We start from the raw sequence: 6,459 nt of genomic DNA, 5'->3' as shown, positions 1-6,459 counted from the left end.
GTGAGTGTGCGCGTCTATGTGTGAGTGCGCGCCTGTGTGTGGAGGCCAGGGGATGGCCTTGGGTGTCACTACTCAGGAATACCGTCCACCTTTTGGTTGAGACAGGTTCTCTCATTGACCTGGAACTTGCCAAGTATGTTAGGACTGCTTGGACATTCAGCTCCAGGGACCCTCAGTCCTGGGAATATAAGCCTATGCGCTTTAAAAAAAAAAAAAGAAAGAAAAGACAGAAAGAAAAAAAAGAAAAGAAAAATCTGGTTGGCCCTAGGATTCAAAAGCAAAGGATCCCTGTGCTTCCTGCCTGTCTTTGTGGCATCCCAGTTTGAACTGGGGAGAACATCAATAAAAATAATCTGGGTTCTCAAAATAAAAGAGAGACTGATTGAGAGGGGGAGGGGCTATGATGGAGAATGGAGTTTTAAAGGGGAAAGTGGGGGGGAGGGCATTACCATGGGATATTTTTTATAATAATGGAAGTTGTTATTAAAAAAAATTTGAAAAGAAAACAAGAATCTGGGTTCTGGGGATTGAACTCATGCCCTTATACTTGCATAGCAAGCACATTGCTGACTGAGCTACCTCCCCAGCTCACACTATCTCATTTTTGTTTTTTACTCATTAGAGAGAGAGAGAGGGAGCCAGAGAGACACACACACATAGGGGAGAGACGGGGGGGGGGGGGGTGTTGCACCAGCGCATCCTGTCACTGTGAACAAACTCCAAACACGTGTGTCACACATGTACCGCTTTGTGCACCTGGCTTTATGTAGGTACTGGGAAATCTATCCCTGGCCCCAATATTTCATTTTTTAAAGGAGGGACAGCTATTTCTCCTACTGGATAAGCCGTCTGTTTTCTGCATCTAATGGGGGCTTAATCATGCCTGTACCTGTGGTCTTCATGCCAAAGCCGCTGATGAGCACAGGGATTCCTTACAGTTTGTTAAATGGGGGGTTGTTCTTCACCCAGTTTCTCTCCGTTTGATTAGAGGCATTTATTTAATATGAAGTTGAAGAAAAAAAATTGTATGTTTCCCTGGAAAACTCTAATACGTGTTGTAAAACAATGTCACTCTAAATTGATTTCTACATCTAACCTAAATAAATTTCAAGTATGTGAATAGATCTCAAAGAAAGACTTTTCTTCTCTTTTTTTTTTTTTTTTTTTCGCCTTACAGGCATGACTGCAGATGGGGTCTCCATTAAGACCATTTTTCAGCCTTTGGAAAAATTCAAATGACATCCTAATAATATCTAACTTGCAACAGGACGCATTATCACTGACCCTAGGCAAATAAAATGTGCAGTTAATGAATCACAGGAATGCAAATACTTTGTGGTCCACCATGCCTCTTTTTGAACAATGACAAAAAGTACAACAAAAGAAGGCAAACTTTATCTCTTAAATCTAACATGATTGCTGTAAGAGGCGAAATTGCAAAAATGCTTCCTTTCCAAAATGCCATGTTTGACTGGCTGTGCTTTAGGCACGGCTCAGAATTCGGTCAAGTTTTCCAGGGAGTTCCCACAAGGCCAGTGTGCATGGCCAAGTGGACAGGAAAGAGGCTGCAATGTCTGATGCCACTGAAGTATATACTGTGTCTCCCAGTCAGGATCACAGAACCACAGACCCCGCCCCACCACACACTGCTCACAGTCTGACTTCTGACAGTACCACGGACTCCTACCCACAATGGTCCTATTGACAATATGAAAACTGATCCTGGACATGGTGGCTCACACCTTCAATATCATCACTTGGGAAGCTTAGGTAGGAGGTTTGCTGTGAGTTCCAGGCTAGATTGAGTTCCAGGTCATCCTGGAAGGCGTGAGTCTAGGCCTCAAAAGAAACAAAACAAATATGAAACTGACCAAAACAAATGGAGCCAGGTGTGGTGGCACACACCCTAGCCCTCTGGAGGGAGAGGTAGAAGGATAACCATGAGTTCAAGGCCATCCAGGTCAGCCTGAGCTAGAGTAAAATCCTACCCTGAAAAAACAAAACAAAACAAAAAAAAAAAAACAAGGAAAGAAATGGGTTTTTAGTGGTAGCCAATGTGTTGTTAGGTGCTAGTACCCATTCCTTTGTACAGAAAGAGCTAAAATACATGCCATACATGTATGGGCATCTGGGGGAATGGCTCAGACATTAAAGGCGCTTGCAAAGTCTGATGGCCTGGGTCTGTTCCCCAGTATCCACCTAAAACCAGATGCACAAAGTGGTGCATGCATCTGGAGTTGATTTTCAGTGGCAGGAGGCCTTGATATGCTCATACTTTCTCTCTCTCTCTCTCTCTCTCTCAATAATAAATAAATAAGATATTTAATAAAATAAGATACCTGATATATGGAAAGCTTTACAACAATGTATGTACATTCTGTATAATCAATAAATTATTTATGTGACTATATAATTATAATTACCCAATACTAGTGTATATGCATGTAACCTTGATAATAGTTGAGTATTGAACAAAGTAAACTAATATATTCTAAAATAACTGACATGATAAAAAGTATTAGGACAGGGATCAAATCTTCTACATATGCAAAAAATATATAAATAACTATTTAATTACAATTAGCCAATACATGATATCTTAATGGCTATTAGAATTGAAAGGAAGCTGTTCAATGACTCATAGAATGTGAGAAGAGTAAGGAAGAATCCGGTATCATTATGACACCTTCTTTTCTATCCAGTGATGCTAGAGATGTTTTTAAATTTTTTTTTAATTCATTTGTATTTATTTATTTGAGAGTGACAGAGAGACAGAGAGAGAGAAAGATTTACACACAGAGAGAGAGAGAATGGGCATGCCAGGGCTTTCAGCCACTGCAAATGAACTCCAGAGGCATGTGCCCCCTTGTGCATCTGGCTAACGTGGCTCCTGGGGAATGGACCCTTGAACTGGGGACCTTGGGCTTCACAGGCAAGTGCTTAACCACTAAGCCATATCTCCAGCCCTAGGGGTAAGGTTTAATATGCATATTATATGTATAATATGAAGAAAAATTATGACATAAAAATATAAGAGAGACAAGTCAGAAAGGGGATCCACTGGAGGGGATGATTTGGGAAGGAAGAAAGGAGGGAATGATGATATGGTATGCTGTTAACATTTATGGAGGGTGTCAATAAAATGTTTAAAAAAATCTGTGAGAGGCTGTGAAGAGTCTAATGAAAAGGTTCTGGCTTTCTGCATAACCTGGCGATCTTGATCATCACCGCGCATTCAGTTCTATCTCTCGCATGGGTACAAACATTTTTGGTGCCATTGGTGTGTGCCAATATCAGTGCCAATCTCTTATCCAAAATCAGTGTCAAACCCATTAAACTATTTCCTGTGGGATTATCAAGGGAGGTCCACTTGTCAATCCCAGTGAGGCCCATTCACTGACAGCCATTCTCAGAGGCAGCCTCTGGTGGTGTGTGGCTTTCAGAGTAGGCAGATCTAGCGAGGCAGGGCATGATTCCTGAGGGAGGGATTTTAGCATGATCTTACGCCACACCCCCGCCATTTCTATCCTCTGCTATCTTAGCTCACCTGACTGTTTCAGGTGCAGGATTCAGGTTTGCCCAGCTCACACAATCAGATCTCTCTTGAGCACACAACCTTCCCAGGTGTGGGTGGACTCCTCCTCTGAGCCCAGGTGGATTGGCTGGGATGCCAGGTGCAGGTGTGTCCACGTGAGCTGAGCAATAACTCTAAAGCAAATTTTTTCCAGACCACAGAGATTCTCTCTGGAGCTGTTACAGCAACACCTTTCCTGCCAGGAAGACTTCCCTCTCCCATGCCAGCAGCCACACAGCCATGCCAGGGTGGGAAGGGACACTTTTTATTTATTTATTTATTTATTTATTTATTTATTTATTTATTTATTTATTCATTCATTCATTCATTCATTCATTTATTTATTTATTTATTTTGAAAGAGAGAGGGAGAGAGAGAGAGAATCTTAACAGGCCAGGGCCTCAGCCACTGAACTCGAACTCCAGATGCTTGCGCCACCTTGTGGACAACCTTGTACTTGCCTTACCTTTGTGCATCTGGCTTACTTAGGATTTGGAGAGTCAAACATGGGTCCTTAGGCTTTGCAGACAAGCACCTTAGCTGCTAAGGCATCTCTCCAGCCTGAGACACTTTTTTTTTAAATTTTATTTATTTATTTATTTGAGAGCGACAGACACAGAAAGACAGTTAGAGGGAGAGAGAGAGAGAATGGGCGCGCCAGGGCCTCCAGCCTTTGCAAATGAACTCCAGATGCGTGCGCCCCCTTGTGCATCTGGCTAACTTGGGACCTGGGGAACCAAGCCTCGAACCGGGGTCCTTAGGCTTCACAGGCAAGTGCTTAACCGCTAAGCCGTCTCTCCAGCCCATGAGACACTTTTTATTACTGTCTTTTTTTCTAACCTTTTCAGAAGTGCACATTAAAAAAAATCTATTTTCATGCTTTTTTAAATCTAAGATCCATATCCATTTACATGGGCTCCTGGATAATGTGGTGTGTTTCCCTTCTCCGCATTGCACCATCCCTTCCTCAACCCTCAGCCCTCAGCCCTTTCCCTTCCCCATATCTCTGTGATACCTGAATAAAATGTGGTATTCCAAAAATCATTTTCTCTAGTCTGGATATTCCAGTTCTTTAGTTAATTTGCAGATGTGATCTCAGGGCTTGAGGGTTCCAAAAAGCACTCTATAACCCCATATTTATCCCTTACAGTGGGTGAGTACAGCTTTAGCCCAGTGAGATCACTCACTGACAGAGGAGGCCTTCTGGGCTGGTGTTTGGAAACAGCATCACAAAATGTCCATGTGGAAAAGAAAAGCCCAGTGCCTAAGGTTGAAAGAAATCAGGCATCCAGGGTTTTAAAATGCATGCATTTCAATTCTTTTCATTGTGCAGTAATTAAAATATTTCAATGCATAGATGTATAGAATCTTTCATGTGATAAGGCTGAATCTTTTGAACATTGAAAAACATGAAAAATGACATTCTTTGGTGAATAAGCTCCAGATAGTGATAGAAAGCAGAAACTGGCTAGGCAGTCAGGGTAACAGAACCACAAAAGTAATGGTTTTTTACTCCTTGACTAAAAGCAGGAAATGTCACTAAGCTTGCAGAATCCTGGATGTTACACCCTCTAGGAAAGATCTCTAGATTAAGTTTGCATCCTTCCTGAAGACAGAATCTCTGATCCTTTCCTAAGATTACAGAAAAGCTGGAAAATATGGTCTTTGACCACAGTAACCTGCCTACCCAGTCTTCCTCATGTAGCTACTGCTCATTAAAAAAAAAAAAACACAAAAACAGGGCTGGAGGGATGGCTTAGCAGTTAAGGTGTTTTCCTGCAAAGCCAAAGGACCCAGGTTCAATTCCCCAGGATCCACGTTAGCCAGATGCACAAGGGGGCACATGTGTCTGGAGTTCTTTGCAGTGGCTGGAGGCAATGGCATGCCCTTTCTCTCTCCCTCTCTCTCTCTCTCTCTCTCTCTCTCTCTCTCTCTCTCTCTCTCTGTCCCTCTTTCTCTGTCAAATAAGTAAATAAAATATTTAAAAAAAAAACAGACCTGAGTCTTGAGGTCGGCTTCTTATACCCCCTCCTGCCTCCCTGGGCAAGGGCTCCACCTTGCCTCTTTCTCTTATGTTCTAGGCTTAAGCCTCCTTCTCTTCATCCTAATAATAATAAAATAATAAAATCTTTCTGAACCTTATCCTCTGGTCTATGGATTTCATTCTTCAAATTCACAGGACAAGATCTGGAAACGCCCCAAATTATTGGTACACTGAGGGACAAGGAAACCAACATTTCTGTACCAACAGTTGTGTACACAGATTTTTAAGAACAAACCATACACACAAAATGCCCAGTGTTATTTCCCAACTTTTGGGTGGTTATATGACTTAGATCTGCTTCAGATTGAGTCTGGCCTGTTTTGTATTCCACTGAGAATGTGCTGAAGAAAAACCCATGCATATGGGCTGGAGAAATGGTTCAGAGTTTAAAGATGATTGCTTGCAAACCCTGATGGCTTAGGTTTGATTGTCCATACCCACTTAAAGCCAGATACACAAAGTGGTGCTTGTGTTTGGAGTTCAGATGCAGTGGCAGAGGACCCTGGTGCACCTATGTACACACACTCTCTATCTCATATACGTAATTTAAAAAAAAGAAAAACCTGTGCATAAAAGAGTTCCCTACACCTCTTAGCACAAGAGCTCAAGGTGGATGTATCCATGGAAGTAGGCACAATACGGTCAATCTTTTGCCACTTCAACAGATGAGCAGTGAGGGCTCAGCTAGGCTAGACTGCCCCCCACCTTGGTCACACTGCCACACTGAGCCTCGGGGGGTGCCCAGCACTTGACAGCTCTGAAATGGCTCATCTGCTTATTCCCTCAATCATTAGAAGACAGGCTGGCACCGCACCCTACCTCTCCAGCTCCCATGAGCCCT

General features: G+C 42.6%; 1 pseudogene; it reads left to right on the top strand.

Annotated features, from left to right (window-relative positions):
- The first annotated feature begins 254 nt into the window (after positions 1-254).
- On the top strand, positions 255-342 carry LOC123456148 (annotated as a pseudogene).
- The last annotated feature ends 6,117 nt before the right edge of the window (positions 343-6,459 follow it).

Source organism: Jaculus jaculus, chromosome 19 (genome assembly GCF_020740685.1).
Source record: "Jaculus jaculus isolate mJacJac1 chromosome 19, mJacJac1.mat.Y.cur, whole genome shotgun sequence".
NCBI lineage: Eukaryota > Metazoa > Chordata > Mammalia > Rodentia > Dipodidae > Jaculus > Jaculus jaculus.
The sequence above is the reverse complement of the archived record's forward strand: the minus strand, read 5'-3'. Positions and strand labels throughout refer to the sequence as shown.